This window comes from Leuresthes tenuis, unplaced genomic scaffold, assembly GCF_036924035.1.
Source record: "Leuresthes tenuis unplaced genomic scaffold, fLeuTen1.0.hap1 SCAF_1, whole genome shotgun sequence".
Classification (NCBI taxonomy): Eukaryota; Metazoa; Chordata; class Actinopteri; order Atheriniformes; family Atherinopsidae; genus Leuresthes; species Leuresthes tenuis.
Genome location: NW_027325355.1, coordinates 8001848 through 8028542, shown reverse-complemented (window position 1 = coordinate 8028542; position 26695 = coordinate 8001848). Strand labels below are relative to the sequence as shown.

At 41.4% G+C, this 26695-nt stretch overlaps 1 protein-coding gene and 1 pseudogene across 1 annotated transcript in view; one reads left to right on the top strand and one right to left on the bottom strand.

The window, feature by feature from the left end:
- Positions 1 to 26695, bottom strand: part of LOC140294994 (protein NLRC3-like) — a 334914-nt gene that overhangs the window by 182689 nt on the left and 125530 nt on the right. The window lies entirely within an intron of this gene.
- Positions 2092 to 15438, top strand: LOC140291640 (NLR family CARD domain-containing protein 3-like; annotated as a pseudogene).

The window sequence follows — 26695 nt, the reverse complement described above, 5'->3', positions numbered from 1 at the left end:
ATAAGCTACATTTACTCTACTTAAAGAACTTTAGCTTTCCTCAACAATTTTCATGTTTCAACTTTACATTTCTTCCATTTCAGAGGAGATCAGTGAATCTTTTATTGCTCTGCATCTCTTCACAGAAATGCTTGTTAAGGCATCACAGAAACTTATTGTGACCTTCAGAGACTTGTTGCTGCTGTTCAGCTGAAGGTAAACTTTTAAAAACATTTTCACTTGTAATTCCTCAGTTAATCAAATTCACAGGCTGGAAAAGTTGTTTGAGCTGAGGATGACTTTACACACAGAAAGGTCATATTTATTGTGTTTTAGAAATTACTTTTGAATTTAATTGAACCATTTAATTAAATGGCTGCATGTTGTGTGTGAAATATTCAGCTGTGGTTTGTTTTACTCAATTGTTTTATGTCTTTCTCACCTGAGTCGTCCTGTAAAACCTGTTCTTATTGGGATCCTCTCCCCCTGCCTGTGCTCATCCTACCAGGGGTGGAGCTCCTGATAATTCCATAAAGCAGCTCACCTGTGTCAGCCTGAAGTCTGCTTCAACATTTTCTACAGTTTCAACAAACTGTGAGTATGAAATTTGTCTGAAATAACTTTGTCTGTAACCTGTAAGCTGTTTGTTTCTGCTCTATAATGTTTGGGGAACATGTTCACTTCTTATTTCAGAACAAACTTTGATCACTTTTGAGTTTTAAGACAAATCTGCATGATTATCAGATTATTGATGAACTGGAATCAAACAACACGATGATCAGCTGATGATGTTTGTTTTCTACATGAAGAACTGATCTTCATAGAATGAAACCGTCAGCTCCTCCATTACAGTCAGACACAGCAGCTTCCTGCTGCTTCCTGTGTCACCTTTCAGAATAAAATAACATGAATGTCAGTTAAATGTGTCTGACTGTAGTCAGTTATGAAGCTGTGTGCAGCTCTGATGGAACATATAATCCACTAATATTGTCTAATGATGAAATTAAGTAGATTCAGATGTTCTGTCTACTTTATGGGTCAGTTTGTGATGTTTTATTCAGCTTTTTCCTTTCCTTTATATGTTTATTTTTGTTTGTTGAATTCAACTAAAAGTTAAAACGTTTCATTCAAGTTTTTATCAGAGACATTTTATTTGTACTTTTAAACATAAGATGGAACCTTCCCAGGGTAGAAGGTTCTGTTAACAGCATTAACAGCATATTAGTCAGTTTCTGGTTCAGACGTTAATTCAGTTGCATTGAGATACTTCAGCCAGCTCTTATCATGGCTGCTGCTTTGATATTTGCAGGTTATTTCACTCACTTGGGAACCTTCCGAAGCAGAAAAGAGCAGCAGGAACAGATCAAACAGGTGTTCCTGCTTCAGAGCCATTTGAAAGTGTTTTGTTTGGTTGTAAAGTTTTCTGGAAAGGAGAACACTTTGGGCAGCTTCTGTTCTTTTTAAAGTGCTGTATACTTAATGTTGACCTTGACTTCTCATTGATTTGTTGCTACTTAGAGCTGTATTTGATCCTTTCTGTCAGATGAGCATTAAATGTGTGACTTATGCAGTGACATTTTACCATCATGTATGTGTAACTGTGGTGGAGACTCAGTGATTTAGAATCTCTTAAACTAAATAGAAATAATCCTCTTCTCATTGAACTGAAATATTGCGGCATAAACAGGAATCTTCAGTGTATATACACACACACTCCGGCCACTTTGTGAGGTTCACCTGCTCAACTGCTTGTTAAGACAAATAACTCATCAGCCAATCACATGGCAGCAACTCAGCGTACTTAAGCATCCAGATGTGGTGAAGTTCAAACCGAGCATCAGGATGGGGAAGAAAGGGGATTTAAGTGAGTGAACGTGGCCGGGCTGGTCTGAGCATCTAAACTAAGGTTCACAGAGAATGGTCCGAAGAAGAGAAACTATCCAGAGGACAATGAGCAGACTGGCTGGAGATGATGGAAGGGGAACAGTAACTCAAACAACCGCTTGTTACAACAGAGGTAAGCAGAAGGCCAACACACAGCAGCGGGCAGCAGCAGAAACTGAGGCCACAGTTTGCACCGACTCACCAAAACTGGACAGTAGAAGATTGGAAAACTCTGCCTGGTCTGATTTCAGATGGTCGGCTCAGAATCTGGCATAAATAACATGAAAATCCATCGCTTTCTAACCACAGTGTGCCCATCTTCTGACGGATATTTCCAGCAGGATGAAGCATCGTGTCACGCAGCTCACATCATCTCAAACTGGTTTCTTGAACACGACACAGAGTTCACCACATCTCAGTCCAACAGAGCAGCTTTGGGATGTGGAGGAACGGGAGATTTGTTTCATAGATGCAGCGACAGCGAGTGTCATTATGAACAAAAACCTCAGGAATGTTTCCAACACTGTGTTGAATCTACATCACGAAGAATTAAAGCAGTTCTGACGGCAAAAAATGGTCCAACTCAGAAATAGTAAGGTGTGCCTAATAAAGCAACCGGAGAGTGTGTATATGCACAAGTTTGACTGTTGATGGTTCAGGTGCTCATCAGTGATTGGACTGAAGGCTTCAGCTCTGTTTAAGCTGTTTGCTCTGCGGGTTAATTATTGGTGAATTAAAGTCATATAAAGCTGCAGCAGCTGACCTCTGATCACTTTAAGACTCTTTTATGGTTTGCAGAGTTTCAGAGTGACGGCAGCCTGCAGACACAGAGGACTGATGTCGGAGAAGCAGCAGAGGATTTCCTCTTCTTCCACACAGACCTGGTCCAGACAGCAGAGAGCTGCAGAGGGAAGAAGTTCATGGAAGAAGCTGAGTAAGTGACACTTTGATTCATTTAACAAAGTCTCTGAGCAGAGAGAGATTTCCTCTGCTGATGAGACACAAGTCATGTGAGCTGAGAGTAAACAGCAACAATCAGTGTGTGTTGATGAGGAGCTGCAGCTTGTTACCAACATGAAATGTTTCCCACTCAGTCTGCTGCTGTTTTCTCCTCCAACAGAGGAACTCTGACTGGAATGTGCTGTTCACTGACACTCTGTTCATCACTGCTCTCTGAACACACTCACAATAAAACTCTGAGTCCTGATATGAGACCCAGATTAATCCTGGACTCTGATCCTGTTGGACTCTGATACTCAACCTGTTTTATGAAGGATCATAATTCAGGTGTGTCTGGAGCCTCTGTGTGGGATGTGGACTCATCAGTGGGTGAATAATATTTAACAGAGAGCAGTGAGCGCCCCCTGGTGGTTCCTGTCAGACTGCAGTGATCCTGCAGGATGGATTTCTGGAGTCCTGCTGCTACTTATCTACAGTATAGCTGTTCATGTCAGTTCAGTCCTGCATTCAGCCCATCAGTGTTTGAGATATCAGATGTATCATAATGCTGCAGGTTCAGATAATTAGTGTGTGTCACTGAATGGAAATGCTTCATCATCATCATCATGATCATGATGTCTGTGCTGCTCCATGCCTCCATCTAGTGGACTGATGGAAGAACAGCAGCTGATCTTTTTACTGCCCAAATGATGGAGAGGAGGATTTGAGTTGATGTGCAGATGAATGATTTGTGTTTCCTCTGCAGATGAAGGTAGAAAGTGTGTGTGAGTTGATGTGAATTCAGCAGCATGGATCAGTGTGAGGACACTAAAACCACTCTGTGTGGGGAACATGAGAGCCAGAGCAAAGCTCAGAGGTGAGATGACCATCTCTAACTGTCCATGACTCTTCTCCATGTCAGAGCTCAGCACTCACATCACCAAACCACCTTTATTCACAGGAACCAACCTGAACCTGAATCAGAACCTGAACATGAACCTGAACCCAGCTGTGTGTCCTTTAAGAGCGACCAGTCAAAGGAGTTCTTAACTCATTTCCAACATGATGTTCCATCAGCCCAACAGTGAGTATCTGTCAGTATTCAGTGGAGGCTGCATCATGTTTCAGATGATAACCAGTTTTCAGCTGAATTACTTGAGACTTGGATCAGTTCTTGATGTCTCTGATGAGACTAATTAGCTGCATCATGTGTGTAATGTGATATTTTAGTTCAGTCCTGCAGCTCTTTATTAAAACAAAGGGAGAATATTGCTGAATATCTGTCCACTGATGTGGCTTTTTCACAGGATGCTGATTATGTAGTGAACAGGGCGGCTGATGTAGAAATATTACGTTCTCACACGTTGTGTTTAATGACGTCAGTTTAAAACGACCTTCTGAAGAAACAAGAACAAAATGACCAAATCAACCTGTAGCTCCCAATTAGCATGTGCTATACTAATTTAATGCAAAACATTTTGGAAGTACACAGAAATATACTTTGTTCCTCCTTTTCAAATGGTGCTAAACCTTACCTTTAGCCTTTTTATTTGTCCTGATTTTAACTTTGAACCAAAGTTTGTTCTTTCCTTTTGTTGTTGTCCAATGTTCTATTAAACTACATTAATTACATAGTTTCAAGTCCTTCAAAATAAAGTACTTCCGGTTCTACAGAAAATTAAAAAATGATAGCGCCAAAAAAAGGAAAATTTCTCAATTCATTGAGAACAATAGGTGCATTCGGACAGAGAGTTCTAAGAACTGTCCACCTCGAATTTAGTTATAAGAACTGCCCTTCCCCAGGGGAACTGTTTCATTTTGCATTCGCACATAAGTCGGGGACCTTGGTCGGGACTGATCTGCAACCGTGACGTGTTACTGTAGCGCCACTCAACAGCAAAACAAAACCCACAAAAAGTAAGGAGAGAAGAAAAAACAACACCACCAAGAAGCTAACATGGAGAGCGAGGAGGCCACCGTGTTCATGGTCTGCATGACGGTGATATTAATCATGGACGATCACATCAGGTGTCTAAGATGGTTGGAAGAGCCTGGAAGAGCACACAGAGAGTCAGGAGATGAAGAATCGAGCAGCAGGCGATACTTCTTCGTTTCATGAAGGAGAGAAGGAGAGCAGAGCGCCGCAGACAAAGGAGACGACGTTAATAAGTTTAACGGTTGTGTCCGTGTTGTATGAGTAAACATTTCAGACAAGGGGCGGAGCTACCAACCACCAAACACCTACATCATGTGTTCCTATGGAACCCAGAAAAGACCCCGCCTCGGAGGAGGAGCTAAAATGGTTCTAGGAACCGAGGGTCGTGGTCCCTAGTTCCTGTATGTCCAAATGCGCGAAAAAACGGCCTAGTTCCTTAAAAGGTTAGAGGAACTGCAAAAGGTTCCTACAGTGGGAGTGTGCCTAATTATACCCCTTTTCCACTGGTTCACACAAATCCCAGGCACCTTAATGACATGTCTGAAATTATTTGGTCAAATTCCTCACAGATGAAAAACAGCAGCCCTGTCTGTAGCACTCTGCTCTGAGGCGGTCAGATTTTCATGCTGCGGCTGGCTGCTAATGCTCATTCCGCCTTCCACACACCTGCTGACGTCTGCCTGCAGAGTGGCAGAGCTGCCACAAGGGGGAGCTGTAACATTGTTCCACAGCAGCCACACTGACTCTCTGACAGGCCGTCTCACTGCAGACTCAAACACTATCACTGAATACTTTAGTTTGAAGAAAACTAGTGTTTTTCTGTCAGGATCCAGCAGAGACTCAGACCTGGACCTGAACCCAGCTGTGTGTCCATGAAGAGTGACCGGTCAATGGATCCTCCTCTTGTCTTCAAATCAGACCAACATCCATCCACAAAGAGGTGAGCTGAGTGTAAATGTTGTAACGGAGTAAAATGTAGCAGAGTCAGTTTGAACAGTTTTTATTCCAACATGTGTTTAATGTGAGCTCAGCTCTGTTTCACATCCATTTCTATGTTCATATAACCGTGACCAAGTGATATTAACTGCACAGACCCAGAATAAACTGGAACCAGAGACTGCTATACAAAAAATATCAATTTTATTAATATATTTTTTGATAAAATACTTATAGAGTAGGTAAATTATGAAAGACAAAAAATACAATCAGACCAAACATGAGATGGTTAAAAAGAAAACAACCCTGGGACTAGACTGCACGACCGGGGGGAGGGGGGAGCCTTTTGAAGTTATGCACAGCAAGATAAAACATCACAAACACATGGCAATTTATTACTGAAATACCACTACACACTCAATTTACCTATTCACAGCAATCTTAAAGTGACAAACCACACAATAAAGCGCACATGCAAATGGCCGCACTGCTACGCAGTCTCCCCCCTTAAAGATGGCAGAAAACGCCGCAAAAAAAAAAAAAAAAAAAAACCTGCCCAAATGATAAATTAAAAACAAACTCAAATAAACCTGGGAAAAACAGTGGTTGGCTTTTTTAGACCCATCTCCATTGAACACCTTTCACACTGGAACATAATCCTTCATTCCAGTTGGGCATGCAGGTGACTGGGGGCAATATTCAGAGATAATCATGTTAGTTTTGTTGTAGAAAGAATAAAATCTATTTTAAAATATCTCAGCACTGCTTAAGCGTACCTCCTTCTTGGCTGATGTCTTTAAACAATCATTCAATAGATCAGTCCCCTCCCAACACAGAATGCCTACAAACAATTCATACCACAAATAAACAGCCAAATGGTTATTCTCTAGTGATCAAGTAATATTAAAATCATGCTTTCAAACATCTAAAAAGTCAAGCCTACCAACTCAGCTTCAAACAAAGGCCTCAGCTCAGCTGCTCCCAGGTGTGTCAGTGCAGGAAGAAAGGCCCAAATGAGCCTTCCAGCCCCTTTTATTAACTCCACCCCATTTGCCTGCTCTAAGTTCTGGACTTCCTGTTCCTCCCTTCCACATATGTGAAGCGGTGTGTGTTGGATGTTTTCCACAAACACAGCAGGAACAAGAGGAAAGAATGGATGTTGGAGGAGGTGTTTCTGAGTGTCTGTAGGCTGGTCCAGCAGGTGTCACCTTTGTGCTTTGGCTCTAACACAGTGTAGGAAGTGTGAAGCCTCTGACTTCCAAAGTAAAAGTGCAGTTCATTCACAAATTAATGACTTTGTTTGAAGGACACAGTCAGGTTGATTACGATGCATCTGTTTTTTTTGGGGTATTTTTTAGGTGGTTGAAATATTGCCCATCAGTCTGGTCTTGACTTGGAGACAAAATATGGTTTTGAATATTTTGAGATTTTCAGAAATATCCTTTCAGATGTATTGTCATTAAATGCATTTTTGTCTTTTGTCAATTATTTTGTGTTCTTTAGGAGGAAGCTGGAAAAGCCAGGCTCACCTGAACCTAAATCCAGCTCCAAGTGCCAGAAGACTGACCGATCTATAAAACGTACTCCAAGGAAAAGGCACCACCCAGATGTTCAAAGGTACTGGAATAGTTTACAGATGACAGGAAGAAACTAAAGCATTTAATCTCTTTTTACATCTTCAGTACAACTTGACTGACAGATCAAGTTATCTCAGTGACGACTCTGTTTTAAACATCTATCTGTCTAACACTGGGAACATACCAGTACAACCAGTCTGATCCAAGCACACACTGGCTCTGGCTGCCTTGCTCCAGGGCACTTCAGCAGGGAGGGAAAGCTTTCTGAAGGGGTTGCTGAGAGCTGTTGGATCCAACCAAAATGAGCTGAAAGCTCCAAGCAGCTGCAGACTGAGCTGTTGATTCTCAGTGGGATCAGCAGGACTAGTAAAGCTTTCCCACTGCAGGGAGTCCTCTGATTCACTGTTCACATCCACACATCACTTCATGGAGCTTTACCTTGTGTTTGTCTCTGTGTGGACAGACAGAATGTGAGCTCATTCTTCATGATTCCTCCACAGAGTGGACCAGCAGAGCTCAGAGGTTCCCAGTGGTCAGTCTGCCCAGCAGCATCAAACACAGCTGGACTCCATATTTATGGTCTGTACATGTACAACAACTACTTTTCCATCTATTCTGTTCACAGTCATCTCCATGCTACACTTTGTAGACCAGTGGATTGTCAGTGTGTCCAACATGGATCTGATGTTTGGCTCCATGATTTCAGTCTGATTGGCTCATTCATATAGTATTCTGTTCCAGCTGCTGGAGGACAACATGGTCACTTTTGTGAAGGAGGAGCTGAAGAAGATCCAGAAGGTTCTGGGTCCAGATTACCCAGAATGCTTAGAGAGTCAGAGGGAGGATGAGGATGAAGAGCAGAGGTGGAGCAGAGAGGCTTTAGTGAAGATCACAGTTCACTTCCTGAGGAGAATGAAGCAGGAGGAGCTGGCTGACCGTCTGCAGAGCAGTAAGAGGATTTCTCTAAAGATTTAACCTGCTGGATAAATGACACATTTACTGATGTCTCAACACACAGAACAACACATGTTCAAATACTTAATGAAGCTTAGATGATTTTTTTAAATGTTTTATGAAGCACTGACAAAAGTCTTATCCGTGTTCACTCAGAAACCCTCGCTGCAGTGTGTCAACGTAAACTGAAATATAGGCTAAAGAAGAAGTTCCAGTGTGTGTTTGAGGGGATTCCTAAAGCAGGAAACCCAACCCCTCTGAATCAGATCTACATAGAGCCCTTCATCACAGAGGGAGGGACTGGAGAGGTCAACGATGAACATGAGGTCAGACAGATTGAAACAGCATCCAGGAAACCAAATAGACCAGAAACAACCATCAGGCAAGAAGACATCTTTCAAGCTTTACTTAAAAGAGATGAACCAATCAGAACAGTGATGACAAAGGGAGTGGCTGGCATTGGGAAAAAAGTCTTCACACAGAAGTTCACTCTGGACTGGGCTGAAGGCAAAGCCAACCAGGACATCCAGTTCATGTTTCCATTCACTTTCAGAGAGCTGAATGTGCTGAAAGAGAAAAAGTTCAGCTTGGTGGAACTTGTTCATCACTTCTTTACTGAAACCAAAGAAGCAGGAATCTGCAGCTTTGACGAGTTCCAGGTTGTGTTCATCTTGAGCGGTCTGGATGAGTGTCGACTTCCTCTGGACTTCCACAACAAGGAGCCCCTGACTGATGTTACAGAGTCCACCTCAGTGGATGTGCTGCTGACAAACCTCATCAGGGGAAAACTGCTTCCCTCTGCTCGCCTCTGGATAACCACACGACCTGCAGCAGCCAATCAGATCCCTCCTGACTGTGTTGACATGGTGACAGAGGTCAGAGGGTTCACTGACCCACAGAAGGAGGAGTACTTCAGGAAGAGATTCAGAGATGAGGAGCAGGCCTGTAGGATCATCTCCCACATCCAGACATCACGAAGCCTCCACATCATGTGCCACATCCCAGTCTTCTGCTGGATCACTGCTACAGTTCTGGAGGATGTGTTGAAAACCAGAGAGGGAGGAGAGCTGCCCAAGACCCTGACTGAGATGTACATCCACTTCCTGGTGGTTCAGGCCAAAGTGAAGAAGGTCAAGTATGATGGAGGAGCTGAGACAGATCCACACTGGAGTCCAGAGAGCAGGAAGATGATTGAGTCTCTGGGAAAACTGGCTTTTGAGCAGCTGCAGAAAGGAAACCTGATCTTCTATGAATCAGACCTGACAGAGTGTGGCATCGATATCTCAGCAGCCTCAGTGTACTCAGGAGTGTTCACACAGATCTTTAAAGAGGAGAGAGGGCTGTACCAGGAGAAGGTGTTCTGCTTCATCCATCTGAGTGTTCAGGAGTTTCTGGCTGCTCTTCATGTGCATCTGACCTTCATCAACTCTGGAGTCAACCTGATGGGAGAACAATCAAAGTCTCAGGAGTCTGAAACACTAAAAGAGACTCTCTTCTACCAGAGTGCTGTGAACAAGGCCTTACAGAGTCCAAATGGACACCTGGACCTGTTCCTCCGCTTCCTCCTGGGTCTTTCACTGCAGACCAATCAGAGTATCCTACGAGGCCTGCTGACACAGACAGGAAGTAGCTCACAGACCAATCAGGAAACAGTCGATTACATCAAGGAGAAGATCAGTGAGAATCTGTCTGCAGAGAGAAGCATCAATCTGTTCCACTGTCTGAATGAACTGAATGATCGTTCTCTAGTGGAGGAGATCCAACAGTCCCTGAGTTCAGGAAGTCTCTCCACAGATAAACTGTCTCCTGCTCAGTGGTCAGCTCTGGTCTTCATCTTACTGTCATCAGGAAAAGATCTGGATGTGTTTGACCTGAAGAAATACTCTGCTTCAGAGGAGGCTCTTCTGAGGCTGCTGCCAGTGGTCAAAGCCTCCAACAAAGCTCTGTTAGTATCCTGATTGTTAGATTTGATCATCAGTACTGTGCTATCTTTGACGTGTATAAAGACTTTCTTGTTTTGTTATCATCTCTTTAGGCTGAGTGGCTGTAACCTCTCAGAGAGAAGCTGTGAAGCTCTGTCCTCAGCTCTCAGCTCCCAGTCCTGTAGTCTGACAGAACTGGACCTGAGTAACAACAACCTGCAGGATTCAGGAGTGAAGCAGCTTTCTGCTGGACTGAAGAGTCCAAACTGTAAACTGGAATCTCTCAGGTTAGGTTAAAGCAACTTGTATAACTGATGATGGTGCAAATCTTAATGTGATGCATGGAGTGTCCTGAGATCCCGACCCATAAGAAATGGGAGAATCTTGCTTCCACATTCTGTCTTACATTAAAGAGGATGACACTGTAAACTTTAGCAGGACAAACATTACTGTTAAACTTTGTCCTCATGTCTGAACTTCTGAGAATGAGAGAAAGAATAATAAACATATAAAAGGTAAAAGCAGCGATGATGGCTATTGTCACCAAGGTGTTGAGCCTGAGCTCGTACCTCGAAGGATGTATAGATGGAGAACAAACAATTTTAGTAATCAGCATCGTGAAAGGGTTGCCCATTTTCTGTCAAAATCCATAAATATATGGAGTTAATCTCTTCATATATTCACTTATATATTATTCATACATATAGGCCTATCACTTCCTGTTGTCAGTGGGCGGGGCCAGGGCGTTGGAAGGTTATGGGCATTTGTTTAGGGTGAAAGAGATGAAACCCCATCAATCTGAGGACTTTCGGATGATTATAGCAGTGATTTTTAATATCACATATTGAAACTCGCCACACCATCCAGCGAAAAGTCAGTTTTCTAAATGAAGTATTTGTTATCTGATGTCTGACACCATTTGAAGTTGGTGTGGTGAATGAGGTCCGAGTCATTAGTCAAAGATCAAACCAACAATATCCTATGAGATGGTGAAACATCAAAATTCAATCCTTTGGTGACATGAGTTTTATTTAAATACTGACCGAGTTTCAGGGTGTTGTGATAAAACCTGTAGGAGTTTGTTAAGATACAAGTCCTGATAAGGAACAAAATTGCAGCTAAAATCAGATTTAAATTCAAAATGGCTGACTTCCTGTTTGATTTTTGGATGGTTCCAAGAGCTGTCTTGTAGGGTTGACATGCATGTATCAAATTTCATCCACGTCAGTGAAGTTAGTGGGCAGGGCTGAGTTCTACCCACTTCTGAGACAGTTCAAATATGAACCTTTTCACCATTCCTGAATCATGAGCTAAATTTCCAAGGCCCCCAAAATCAATTTGTTTGCCAGGAAAATAAATGCTACAGATACAAATTGTCAGGTTTTAAGTTTTCTTTTGTCATGTTTTGAGGTTTTTGTCATGTTTCCAGGTTAATTTCTTTTCATTTTTTTCCCCTTGTCACTTAGCTTCACTCAAGCCACCTGTTTTCTGTTTCACAGCTGCACCTTGTCACCAATCACCTTCCCCAGTATTTAGTTTCCAGGTTCACTCACAGTCATCACGAAATCCTCACCTTACCTTTCATGTTTCATGCCACATTTGTAAGCCACGTCTTGGCAGTTCAGGTTTTTGCCACTTGTTTTGCCATAGTCTTATCTTCCGGCTCTGCCGCGCCCTTGGTTCTTGCCTTGTGCTTTTTGTTTTGTAAATCTGTTTTTTTTTTAAGTCGCATTTGGGTCCTCCCTTCTGGCACTACGCATCGTGACACAAAGGGCCTTCGCACCGCCTTTGGTGCTTGGGCCAAAACAGAAAAGAGAATTATTTAGGAAATTTAAGGAGGACATTTGAGTAAATAATTACATTTACATTTTGTGTGTCTGCAGCCTGTCAGGCTGTCTGATTACAGAGGAAGGCTGTGCTTCTCTGGCTGAAGCTGTGACCTCCAACCCCTCCCATCTGAGAGAGCTGGACCTGAGCTACAACCATCCAGGAGACTCAGGAGTGAAGCTGCTGACGGCTGCACTGAAGGATCCACACAAACTCAGGTATGGAGAGGCCTGCTGCAGCCACACAATGTCTGATAGAGGAGGAAGAGCTGGAAACATGTTCTCTGTCCTGCACTCAGCCCTGTGTTTTTGCTTCCTGCTGAGTGTTACATGAACAATCACACATGTAGGAGCCTTTTTCCTTTGCTCACAGCAGAAACTCTGGTTGAACAGAAACAGCAGATATTTGTGGAGGAGGTCTCCAAGGAGAACATCTGCAGGAACAACAGTGAGAAGTGTCTGTTGGTCCTCTGACCCTGGATCAGATCCAGAGATGGGTCCAGAACATGTTAGCCTAGCTTAGCAACGCCAGCTTAGAGAGATGGGTGATGTGCGTGGCAAAGATAGGACCCGGATGCAGATCTTTGAACTGAAAACTTGATTTCTTTAAACAGTCTAACAAAAAGCGTGGCTGAGCCGGTATACAAAAACTTCGAAAACAAAAGCCTGACTAGAACTGTGAAAAACCTGACATGGATAACAAGGACAAACCTGATACCATGAGTGACAATGACATGAATGACGGTGAGGATCTGAGGAAAGAGGGACCTGAAGCTGAAGACACTCTGGCAGACGGCCAGATGAGGGACCTGGATCCACAAAACCAACAAACATAACAAGCACAAAGATTTGTAAAACCATTTTCAGCTAAAGTTCCCTTTTATGAATTACCGTCAACCTGGAAATATGTATGGTAATAATTTTCACAAAACCGAATATTATAAATTGAAAAATGTATTTTTTTTTATTTTTTTTTAAAAGTTCAAAATCAGACTTTCAATTTAAAATATTTGTTTCAAATTAACAGACTTTGAAATGGTTGAAAGAAGCAGTTTTGTATCTGTCAATGTTAGTCCAACAGCTTTCATTCTAGTTTCCAGATGCTAAATTCCAGTGGATGTATCCAGATGTTTTCGTGTTCCTTTCTCAGTGTAGAACAATGTGTGTGTGAGAGCCATATAATGTCCATGTTTGCATGCTGAAAGAGACTGTGCTGCTCTGACCCCCCTCCTCCTTTCAGGGTGGAGCCTGCTGGAGAACGATGGTTGACACCAGGTCTGAGGAAGTGTAAGTGTGTTCTTCATCTGATTCATGACATCCAACCATCTTCACGCTGTCACATCACTCATTGATCAAAGTGAACAGATGATAGATCAATAACTGCAGCTGGATTGTGTTTGTTCTCTCCATCAGATTCCTGTCAACTCACAATCGACACAAACAGTGAACAAAGAACTGAAACTGTCTGACAACAACAGGAAGGTGACACGTGTGGAGGAGGTTCAGTCATATCCTGATCATCCAGACAGATTTGATGACTGGTGTCCTCAGCTGCTGTGTAGAAATGTTCTGACTGGTCGCTGTTACTGGGAGGTCGAGTGGAGAGGAGAAGCTTATATATCAGTGAGTTACAGAGGAATCAGCAGGAGAGGAGGCAGAGACTGTATGTTTGGATGGAATGATCAGTCCTGGAGTCTGACCTGCTCTGATAGAGGTTACTCTGTTTATCACAATAAGAGAGAAACACACATCATATCCTCCTCCTCTGTCTCTAACAGAGCAGCAGTGTATGTGGACCGTCCTGCTGGCACTCTGTCCTTCTACAAAGTCTCCTCTGACACACTGATCCACCTCCACACCTTCAACACTACATTCACTGAAGAACCTCTGCTGCCTGGATTTGGGTTCTGGTCACCTGCTTCCTCAGTGTCTCTGTGTTGAGTATAAAGAGTTTCCTCCTGTCAGAGAATCACTGTTGAACAGATAGTTCAGTCTGTACATGTCTGTCTCTTTCACTCAGAAACACCTTTCCAGATTCATGGATTCAGTCAGTTTCTGTTTGAAACTCTTCTAAATGATTCCTTGGAAACTTCTTCCTCTTCCAGTCCTTTAAAATGGAAGCTGCCATTCTTCCAGGATGTTGTTTTTCTGTGTGTTTCCAGTCAAAGCTTCACACTAAAAGTACATATATAGTACATACATTCAGCAGCATCTTACAGTTTGCTGTTCTTTGTTAATATTCCACCATAGAACCAACTACCAGCTTGTGATTGTAGACAGGTTTATTTCAATACTTGTCATTCATTTAGTGCCTGTGTAAGACTGAATTATATTGTTTAAAGCTCATTATTTCAGGTGAATGTGCCTTCATTTAGATTCAGATTCACTTTGTCATTATGTGTACATAAAAACTAAATGCTATTTCTCAAGTTAAAACACTTTAAAGAAGTCAGAGCAAACTTAGAAATTGTCAGGTAAAATTTATAAGAAAATACAGTATTTAAAAAAAAAAAAAAAAACTAAATACAAATGATAATAATAGAATAAATGCTGAATACTAAAAATTTCAAAGTTAAAGTGCATAGTGGGGACCGACAGCCAGTGATTACTTTGTGTTTAACAGTCCAACAGCAGTCGGCAAGAAACTGTTGCTCCTGAATCTCCTTCCTGACAGCAGGAGGGAAAAGAGACGGATGAGAGGTCCTGAATGATGCACTCCCCTCTGCAGCTTTTGTTGTAAATGTCCCCAGTGGTGACAGCAGGACTCCAACAATCCTCTCGGCTGTTTTTACCACTCTGCTCAGTCTCTGTCTCTCTTCTGCTCTGCTGTTCCCGTACCAGGAAGTCATACAGTAGGTTAGGGTGCTCTCGATGGTCTTTTGGTAAAACGCAGTCAGGGCTGATTTGGAGAGGCCTGTTCTCTTCCTTTTGGAGGATTTATCCTCACAAAGGTCCTCCTAACACTCTCAGCAGACAGCTGCAGAACCTGGTCAGTGGTGTCAGTCTTTGTGCACCCCTAGTGTTAGTGACCTCAAACCGGGAATAAAACCTCTTTAGGTCATCTGGGAGCGATGGATTGTTGCACTGAGCTGTTTTGGCTGGATGTTTGTAGCCTGTTTCTGTCTGAAATCCCTGCCACAGGCACCTCGTGTCCCTGATGTCTTCAAAGTGCTTCTCCAAGTTCCTCCCATGCTGTTTCTTAGCCTCTTGCCTCCCTGTATGCTACCGCGTCGCCAGCTTTAAAGGCAGAGTCACGGGTCTTCAGGAGTGAACGGACCTCGCCTGTCAGCCATGACTTGTTTGTGGACCGTGTTTTAACAGTTTTCACCACAGTCACATCATCAACACATTTACAGATGAATCCCATTACAATAGGAGAGGTTTCAGCACCAACCCAAATGAAGCTTTTTACTCATCTTTTCTATTCTGACTTTGTTTTATGTGACATGATAATTTACTAACTTTGTGTACTTTTTTATGAATAAATCCTATAATTCATCACAAAGTGTCCTGCGGTGTATTCATTTATAGCAACTCGTTGTGATGTTGATAACATCCAGTTATGTTGATGAAACCTGAACGTAGAGGCCTGGATGACTTTGACTCCTGAGATGACACCTCTCAGGACTCCGCTGGGTTGTTTTGGTCTGGATATGTCCTGTAACTCACACATAAAACACATTTCTAGGATGTCCTTCTTTCACACACATACAGGAACATCCTTCCTTAGAGTGATGCAGGAAAACTGCTCCATGCATGTGTTACTTACAGGCTGCACTGTTGTGATCCCTTATCAGGACGTCAGCGAGTTCAGGAACTAGCAGAGATCATAAAGATCTGAAATACAAGCATCCTGACTGCAGCTGCTCTGCCCGGTGGAGGATCTTACCTGCTCTTTGGGGGTCAAGCCTACGATCCCAGGCACATCTGTCTCATCTCCAACAACAAACCTCTGCAAAGCAACCAAGAAACAGATGGAGCTGAATCTAACTGTGTTGTAGGTCGACTGCTTGGCATGTGACTGGAAAATTAAAAGCTGCTCTCTGACGACCCCACGCTGACCTGATGCAATAACTGAGGCTGATAGAGAAGAAACTGAGTGAAATAGAGTGGAATAATTCAACAGCACATTATTTAGAATATATATATATATATACATAATATATTCATTTCATGAACAGTACAACAAATAAAAAGAAAAGAAATTGTGAAACAATTTAAATCAACACTTTTCAAGATTGGGAAGGAGCAGTTAGAAGAATTTAATTCTTATTTATAAACTGATTTACTTTAACAGAAAAAAGTCTAAGATGGTTTATTATTTCGATTTACATTCACCATCAAACACTCTTATTAGCTGCAACATGGAGAAAACTCTAAATAAATGAGTAAATATAAACATCCAGTTAGAATTCCAGTCTATAATGTCTAATTGTTTTCTCCTCATACATTTTTTTGAACAGGGAAACATTGGCACAGCCAAGGCTGCAACTCCAGGTTCCGCTTAGTGTTTTTTCTTATCCTGGTTTTTCCTTCCACCAACAAGAGGAAGGGATGATATGCAGCCCTGACACATCCGTTTTCTATCTGTTCCTAATTACCTTCCATATAGAAATACCTTGTCGTCTTTCCCATTCTTTGCCAGATAGTCTGCATTATCAGTGATCATTCTGGTTTTCAATGTTAAACCATAGTCTTGTTTTGGATGACTCTTACCGTTTTGGATTTATTATTACGTTTTTGGATTTACTCTTCCTTGGATTATCTGTGTCATGTGCCTGAGCTCACCTGTGAAACATCTGAACCTTTTAAATCATTATGTTGAGAATTCCAAAGTTTGACTCCAGCAGCTGAGATACACATTTGTTTTAAATTGGTACGAGCCGTTTGATTTTTGAGATCAGATTTCCTTCTGTGGTTTTCATCTTTTGCAGTAAATACAAGCAACCTTTGCATAATTTAGTTTTTTTGCTTTAAACACGACTAATAACGTCTGCAGTTCTATTATATCTGTAAGTTTCAGTAAAGCTGACTTAATAAATAATGCATCGGTGTGTTTTCTAATTTCAGCTTTAGGTCAGATTCTGACATAGATTCAATGAGTTTCTGTTACTTACATACGTTTTCCCCCAAACGTCCACACAATAACTAAAATAAGGCAATATCAGTGAACAGCAGAACATTCTCATTGTCTTACAATGAAAAACGTACATAACCTTATTCAGAATGAAAATGCTTTTTCAGACCTTATTTTTATATGTGCTGTATGATATTTCCATGTCAATGCTTCATAAATAACTCCCAGAAACCTGATCTCTGACACCTTCTCAATATTAACACCTGCAAATGATAATCGAATGTTATCCATTTTTTATAGAAAACCATGAATTTAGTTTTTTTTTACAAATTTAACAATAACTTATTTCTTTCAAACCAACATTGAAGTTTAACCGTTTCATTTCCAACTTTATTGGATAATGTTGTTAAATTATCACCTGAACAAAAGAAATTTGTATCATCTGCAAACAAGACAAAGTGTAAGAGTTCTGAAACCTCACAAATGAGTTTAGGCACCAAAACTGAACCTTGTGGAACCCCACATTCCATTGTCATATATTCTGAGCCACAGCCTGCAAAGTGTATATGTTGTTCAATTCAATTCAATTCAATTTTATTTAGGATTACCTGAGCCATCCCTAACTATAAGCTTTATCAAATAGGAAAGTTTTAAGCCTAATCTTAAAAGTGGAAAGGGTGTCTGCTTACCGGACATTTACTGGCAGCTTATTCCACAAGAGAGGGGCCTGATAACTGAAGGCTCTACCTCCCATTCTACTTTTAGAAACTCTGGGAACAACAAGTAAACCTGCAGTTTGGGAGTGAAGTGCTCTGTTAGGAAAATATCTTACAATGAGATCTTTAAGATATGATGGAGCTCGGTCATTAAGAGCTTTATATGTGAGGAGAAGAATCTTAAATTCTATTCTGAATTTAACAGGGAGCCAATGAAGAGAAGCTAAAACTGGAGACACATGATCTCTCCTGTTAGTTCTCATCAGAACTCTGGCTGCAGTATTTTGGATCAGCTGGAGGCTTTTCAGAGAATATGTGGGACAGCCCAATAATAAGGAATTACAGTAGTCCAATCTTGAAGTAACAAATGCATGAACTAGTTTCTCTGCATCACCCTGAGACAGGATGTTCCTGATTTTAGCAATATTACGAAGGTGAAAGAAGGCAGTCCTAGAAACCAGTTTTATATGTGCGTCAAATGATAAATTCTGGTCAAAAACTCCAAGGTTCCTCACTGTAGAACTAGAAGCCAAGGAAATACCATCTAGAGTAACTATATAACTAGACAATTTCTCCCTGAAGCGCTCAGGTCCAAAGAGAACAACTTCAGTTTTGTCTGAATTTAAAAGCAGACAGTTCTGAGTCATCCAGGTCTTTATGTCTTTAAGACAGGCTTGTAGTCTGACCAACCTATTGGTTTCATCTGGTTTCATAGATAGGTACAGCTGAGTATCATCAGCATAACAATGGAAATTTATGCCACGCTGTCTAATAATGTTACCTAATGGAAGCATGTATAAAGTAAAAAGAATCGGTCCAAGCACAGAACCCTGAGGAACTCCATGACTTACTCCAATGTGTGAGGAAGATTCTTAATTTACAAGAACAAACTGGAATCTATCAGATAAATATGACTTAAACCAGCCTAATGCAGTTCCTTTAATCCCAATAACATGTTCAAGTCTCTTTAACAGAATGCTGTGATCGATCGTATCAAATGCAGCACTGAGATCCAACAGGACAAGCACAGAAACAAGTCCGCTATCAGAGGCTAACAGGAGATCATTGGTAACTTTCACCAGTGCTGTTTCTGTGCTATGATGCACTCTGAATCCTGACTGAAACTCTTCAAACAGATTATTTCTATGTAAATGATCACAAAGTTGAACTGCAACTATTTTTTCAAGAACTTTAGACAGAAAAGGGAGATTGGATATCGTTCGATAATTAGCCAACACTTCTGAATCAAGAGTAGGTTTTTTAAGTACAGGTTTAATTACAGCAACCTTAAAAGTCTGAGGTACATATCCTGTCAACAAAGACAGATTGATCAAATCCAATATGGAAGTGTCAATTAAGGGGAAAACCTCCTTGAACAGTCTGGTTGGGATTGGGTCTAACATACAAGTTGATGGTTCAGAAGAGACTATTGCTGTTGTTAGCTCAGAAAGATCAACTGGGCAGAAGCTGTCTAAATACAAATCAGATTCGAAAGATACTTCTAAAGCTGCTCTACTTGATGATACATCAGTGATAATAGTGGGAAGGATTCCATTAATCTTCTCTCTAATAGAAACAATTTTATTGATGAAGAATCTCATGAAATCATCACTGCTGAGAGTTAAAGGAATACATGACTCAACAGAGCTCGGACTCTTTGTCAGCCTGGCAACAGTGCTGAAAAGAAACCTGGGATTATTCTTATTCTCTTCTATCAATAATGAATAATAAGCAGTTCTAGCTTTACGAAGTGCTTTCTTATACGTTATTAAACTATCTTTCCAGACTAATTGAGACTCTTCTAAATTAGAGGAACGCCACTGTCTCTCTAGCTTTCTTGCAGTCTGCTTTAACACACGCAGCTGTGAATTATACCAAGGAGCCAACCTCTTCTGACTGATTACCTTCCTTTTCAGAGGGGCAACATTGTCCAGTGTTGTACGCATTTAAGCTATAGTGCTGTCAACAAGAGAGTCAAGTTCTACTGGAGTAAAATTTAGGTAGCCGTCCTCTGTCATATTTGCACATGGCAGTGAAGAAAAGGATGATGAAATCAACTCTTTAAATCTGGTTACAGCATTCTCTGACAGACACCTTCTATATGTAAAATTATTCTCAGAAACCGTAGAGTCAAGTAATGTAAATTCAAAAGTTATTAAAAAATGGTCTGACAAGACAGGGTTATGAGGGAACACTGTTAACTGTTCACTCTCAATGCCATAAGTCAGCACAAGGTAAAGGGTGTGATTAAGGCAGTGAGTAGGTCTGTGAACACCCTGAGAAAATCCAATAGAGTCTAATATAGAATTAAAGTTAATATTTAGGCTGTCATTTTCAACATCTACATGAATATTAAAGTCACCCACTACAATGACTTTATCTGTACTCAGCACTAACTGGGATAAAAACTCTGAGAATTCAGACAGAAACTCAGAATAAGGGCCAGGTGGACGATACACAACAACAAACACAAGAGGTTTTTGTGATTTCCACTTTGGGTGGGAAAAACTGAGAATCAGAGATTCAAAAGAGCTAAAACTAATCTTGGGTCTAGGACTGATTAGTAACCCTGATCTGAAGATAGCTGCCACTCCTCCTCCTCTGCCTGTGGTTCTAGGAACATGAACATTTAAATAGTCAGAGGGAGTTGATTCATTAAAGCTAACATTATCCTCCTGCTGCTGCCAGGTTTCTGTAAAACAAAATATATCAATATGATGATCACAAATCAAATCATTCACTAACAGAGACTTCGAAGGGAGAGATCTAATATTCAGCAAACCACATGATGTGTAAAGAAACAGGACAGAGTTAAGAAAAGGAATCAAAGTGAAACTGTAAATACAGTCAAACCTGCTTCTTCATTATTTGTTTATTGTAGGGTTTGTGTTTAAGTTATGGGGAAGTTTGAAATCTGAAAGCATAGATATTTCTCAGGTTTGTGAATATACCCACATCTGGCCGCCCATCTCCCCCTACATACTTCCAGATTATAAGAGTCTGGAGTCCAACTATATCTCGTTGGTACGGCTCCACCTTACACACCGGCTCTGGCTCCTTCCTTGTTTGTGATGCCAGGAATCAGGCCAAGGCTCCTGCCTTCACTCACTGCCCACTTCATAATGCAAACTCCAACTCAATGTTTCTCCCTGCAGGTGGTGAGTCTTCCTCTGTGATCAGACAGGCTGCAGACACACAAAACAACACTCAGGAAGACACTGAAAGACTGACTCTGAAATTAAAGCTGAACATTTCTCCTATCATTGGATCTGTGTTTAAGGTCTGAGTTTATGAGTACACAACTCAGTTTGTGACTAATTTCATATTTTTATTTTCAACAGTCGTTACAGGGATTTCCTCTGACAGCTCTCTGCCTCCTTTAAGGAGATGTTCTTCAACTCTAAACCTAAATACTGATCAAGAGATGATAAATAATCCAAGTTCCCTTCTTTCAAAGGGAAGAAAACAAAATTAACACGAAATGCTGGTGTTTTTTTGAGCTGAGATAAATTCTGCATCTGTACACAAACATTAGATTACTCATTGTGTAGGGATAACTCTTTTGTAACCTAAGTTGTGTAATTTACATCCTCCACTCAATCTGATAGCTGTCAAATACTGTGTCTTCTGAGCTGGCTGGTTTGGTGGTTCAATATCAACAACAAAACAAATGTAATGAAGTTTTAAAAATGCAGCGAAAGAGTTGGTAATAAATGGAGATCTGACACATTACGAACTACAGGACCGTTTGCATGAAGATAAAACAGATTTTAAAGGTGTTGCATCTAACATTCAGAAACTCTAGAGCACCAGAGCCTCTGACCAAAAGAAATGCTAAAATAAACTTATTTACTTGAACTTCACCAGTTTATAAGTTTATAAGGCACTTTCTCTCATGAATGGGTGACTCTGGTCTTATCTCGTTCTGTGCTCGAGGCCTTTTAGGCCAAAGGATGTGAGCTCTTAGGATAACTGTGACCTGGATTACTGAGAATCTTCATCACTATATTAACTGTAAAGATGTGAAGCTCAGACAGGAGATCTGCTTGTTGTATGAGGACAGAGTGTGTCTTATATGGAGGCGGGAGCCTGGCTCAAATACAGAAATAATTTATTTGTATGTTTCTGCTTTAAATGTGTCCTCTCAGGAGCTCTGAAGTACTGTCAGTAATACTGAGCGGGACTCTGCATTGATGGTGATTTGTTTCCCTCTGGTGGCGAATATATGAACTGCAAGACGTTAGTTTAATGAACACAGAAGCGTTCGACTTTAGGAGGAAGTGAAACTCTTCCAGTGGTTCATGCAGAATACTGACTTATTGGATGGTTTCCAGCCACGAAGAAGCACCGTCTGCAGAAGACGAGCAGAACGGACACAGTGGACCTGATGCTGGAGATGTACTGAACACTACAGATGCAATGGTTGGGACAAAGATGGTTGGAGAGAAGACACAGAGGAGTGAAGGTCAGCTGGAGAAAGAGAAGCACCTCCAATTCTATCTGATACTAATATCAGTGAAAATGGTCTTCTTCTACTGTTTGATGTGCTCAGTAATTTCAGTTATACATCCCTCAGGTTCCGTCTTGATTGGGTTTACTTTATCTCACAGCCTGCTGTGTTTTTCACTGACTGATTTCATCTGAGTTATGAAGTGTGTGTGTGTGTGTGTGTGTACTGTATTTAGTGGACGTAAAGGTGTCTTTAACAGAAGGCACGAGGCTGCTCTCCTCTTAAGATTTATCTCTGTGCTTCACCCCGGCAGAAGCAAACAGTGAGGGGGCGGGGCTTGTTCCAGACTCTCAGCTGCTCTCCCATTGGTTATTGCTGACGACGTCAGAGACGGACAAAGTTCCTACTGGCTCCTGAAGCCGGTGTAGTGAGTGTGTTTCTGGAGGAACGGCAGCAGTGACACTTGTAATGTTCACAGCTTCTGTTTGACACCTCAGAGTTTATAAAACTCATTCAACACTATCAGAACACATTGTCACTATATGGACCTTTATGAGCACACACACACACTCAGGACCTACATGATTACCGTGCTTAGTAATGAGTGTATAAGTGTACACACAATCCACAGCGACCCAAGAGGGCCAAGCGCCCCAGACATGCCCACAGGTGGGTGAAGCAGCGGGGAGAGACAATCCTATAAATGATGTGATCATGTGACCGGCACTAAAGACTAAAATACTTTATAAAGAATCATTTAAAATGTAGAATATTCAAGTTACACAAAGAGCAGAGAGACCTCGATAAAATGAAAGCTGACTTTTCAACAACATTTCTTTGTCTTTTGTGGAGTCTTTTGTGTCCAAAGTTTTGGTCGACTTTCTTTAAAAAGTGATAAATCAGCTATATTCCTGAGGAGCCCTCTCCACATATGCTGAATACAGAAAGTTTGGACGTGTTTGTAGCTGCTGCTGCTGTCCCAGCCATGATGTGTCCACACTGTGTGTTCAGAATAAAGGATTAGAAATGAGTGGATCTGAAGTGGAGGCCAGAGGCAGCTGGGAACAACAAGACGCTCCTGGACACAATTCATGCATGTTATCAGAATCAGAAATACTTTATTAATCCCCGAGGGGAAATTATTTAGAAACAAGAGTTCAGTGTGAGCAGCCAAACGACATCTTTTCACAGAGGAGAGATGAAGGTGTGGCTGCACACACTGATGAAGGATAAGAAGCTGTCTGGGTTAAACAAAAAGATTTAAAAGATATGATTTAAAAGCTGTCAGGGCAGCTTCTGTATAATTCATCATTGTTGAAGTGACATGAACGTTTTTCTTTTATCTTGGCGTAACTCTTTATTAATAATATCAATAAGCACTGATCAGCTGACTTCCTTTACTTAAAGCCAAGCAGCTCCCTCATGATGGATCACATGACGTGTCAACATGAATCAGATGAAACTGAGCTGTGAGCCTCTGCTGGTAGATGAGGTGATGACAGAAATCTGACAACATTCCAGCTGACAGCAGCAGTTTACCTGCAACAATGTCAGGAAGCCTCATTGTTCAGGTGGGAGTCGCACAGACTCACACAGACTCTGATGAGTTTGTTCAAAGCTTCCACCTGTTGAAGTGACCCACAGTCAAAGCTCTGACAGGACTGCTGCAGAACAGATGTTCACACATCACTGAGCCTCTCTGTCTGTCTGTTTCTGTGTGTGACTTCAGCTGTTTTATCTTTCCTCCATCAGGAAACTCAACGTTCCAGAGAACTGAACCTTCAGGTTTACAGGTAAGGTGGAACAGAGAAGAGTCATCTTAAAGGAGGGCCGGGTGTGAGTCCGTCAGTGTTTCCAGCTCATCCTCCGTCTGTCAGCGCTCTGCAGCTCCAACCACCCAACTGCTCCATCTCTGAGGGAAACCAGGACTCTGCCGTGAGTCTCTTTCATGTTTCAGCTTCTTTTGTCTGTCAGAGTGTTGCTGCTTCAGCAGGAAACAGCTGATCAGAATGACTGCAGAAACTTTATTGATCCTGCAGGGAAACAGCTCTGTTACAGCACGCAGTTAAGAAAGGAGGAAGCAGGGGAGGGGAAATAAATCCCAGTCAGAATATGAAGAAGGCAGAAAGTGTGAAAACATGATGAGATGTGTTCAGATGTTAGGTTATGGGCTGGATATTTGTTTTTAAATGTGTGAACACGGAGCGTCCCGGCCTCCACAGGAGTGAACGATGTTTTTCTGGGGCAGAATCTTATTTCAGAAGGGTTTGAACATCTTTTGGCAGTGATTGTAACTCTGAGTGCTGCAGAGCTGAACTTCGATCAGCTGAGAAAGAAATGACTGAACTGTAACTCTCAGTCAGGAAATGTTCTCATGGATTAAGCAGTCATGACCATTATATGTGATCTGTGAGAACAGATTATGAAATGACTCCAGAGAACAGGAAGTGTGTCTGTGTGCTGCTGTGATGGTGTTCAACCTGCATCAACAGGCGACAATCGTGACCTTTGGACTGTTTCTCATGTTTGTTGAATCTGAGCCATGGACAAACCAAAGGAACTGCAGAACCTGACTGTAAATCAACATATTTTAAACCTTTTCTTTTCTCGTTGAGAAAGGTCCTACCTGTGCTGCCTCCATCACAGGTGGAGCTCTGACTCATTCCAGGAAGCAACTCACCTGTGTTACATTCTGTTGTGTTCAAACGTCGAGTGGAGCGTCGTCTTCTTCAACACTTTGGCCTGTTTGAACAAACTGTGAGTTTGAACTTTGTCTTCAGTAACTTTCCTGTTAGTTTCTGTAATGTTTGGGGAACATGTTCACTTCTTATTTCAGAACAAACTTTGATCACTCTCAGGACACTCTCAAGACAATAGAAGCTAAATGAATAAAAATAAAAAGGAGATGAAAGAAAACAATAAAATACAAAAGATCAAATTCAGACGTCATCATCTTCTCAGGTAGAAATCCACACAGAAGAGGTGAGACTGAAGCAGTGATTTAAACATATCTACAGTCTGCTTCTATGGAAAGGTGAACAGTTCTACAGATGTGCAGCCGCTGCTAAAGCTCGATCAGCTCTGTGTTTTAATGTTGGAACATCGAATAGAAATTGACTGGTCGACCGCAGTGCTCCTACAGGGGTGTGGATGTTGAGAAGATCTGAGAAATAAGAAGGTGCCAATCCATTTAAAACTTATAAAGCAACAATATAATCTGCAGAAAAGACTGGTTCAAACTGATATACATTGAATTCCAGGAGTCAAGTGGAGAGTTTTTTACAGGTCTTTAAATCAGAGTTAAAGCTTCACCTCGGCTGTCACTTTAAGTTTTAAAAATATGGTTTTAATAACTGCACTGATCTGCTTCTCCAACATGTCAGAGCTGTCAGAAATCATTCCCAGATTTTTAACAGCAGAGTGATTAAATGGAGCCAAAGGACCAAGAAAACCAGCAGAAAAATGCCAAGATGATCTGATATGAAACAGAGAATCAGAGCCAATCAGTGGAGGAACAGCTGATCTTTTTATTGCCCAAATGATGGAAATGAGGATTTGTGTTTCCTCTGCAGATGAAGGTAGAAAGTGTGTGAGCTGATGTGAATTCAGCAGCATGGATCAGTGTGAGGACACTAAAACCACTCTGTGTGGGGAACATGAGAGCCAGAGCAAAGCTCAGAGGTGAGATTACCATCTCTAACTGTCCATGACTCTTCTCCATGTCAGAGCTCAGCACTCACGTCACCAAACCACCTTTATTCACAGGAAGGGACATAGACCTGGATCCATGTGTGTGTCCTCAAAGAGTGACTTACTAAAGGATCACCCACTTTTCAAATTACAGGCCTCAAAAGCAGGGTAAGTTAACATCAGTTATTTGATTTAAAGATAATTAAGTATATCATGGATGCAGGCTTAAAGCATTTTTTTTTCCATCAGGATCCACCAGAGACCTGAACCTGAACCCAGCTGTGTGTCCTTTAAGAGCAACCAGTCACATAATTGGTTGATTAATTTCCAACATGATGTTCCATCAGAACAACAGTGAGTATCTGTCAGTATTCAGTGGAGGCTGCATCATGTTTCAGATGATAACCAGTTTTCAGCTGAATTACTTGAGACTTGGATCAGTTCTTGATGTCTCTGATGAGACTAATTAGCTGCATCATGTGTGTAATGTGATATTTTAGTTCAGTCCTGCAGCTCTTTATTAAAACAAAGGGAGAATATTTCTGCATATCTGTTCACTGATGTGGCTTTTTCACAGGATGCTGATTATGTAGTGAACAGGGCGGCTGATGTAGAAATATTACGTTCTCACACGTTGTGTTTAATGACATCAGTTTAAAACGTCCTTCTGAAGAAACAAGAACAAAATGACCAAATCAGCCCAGTAATGTTAGTAACTGATCTGTTATCAATTATCTCCTAATAAACCTGCTCATGTGATCTGGTGAAAAGATCTAATTTTTTAATCTGACACTTTATATTCCAGAAAA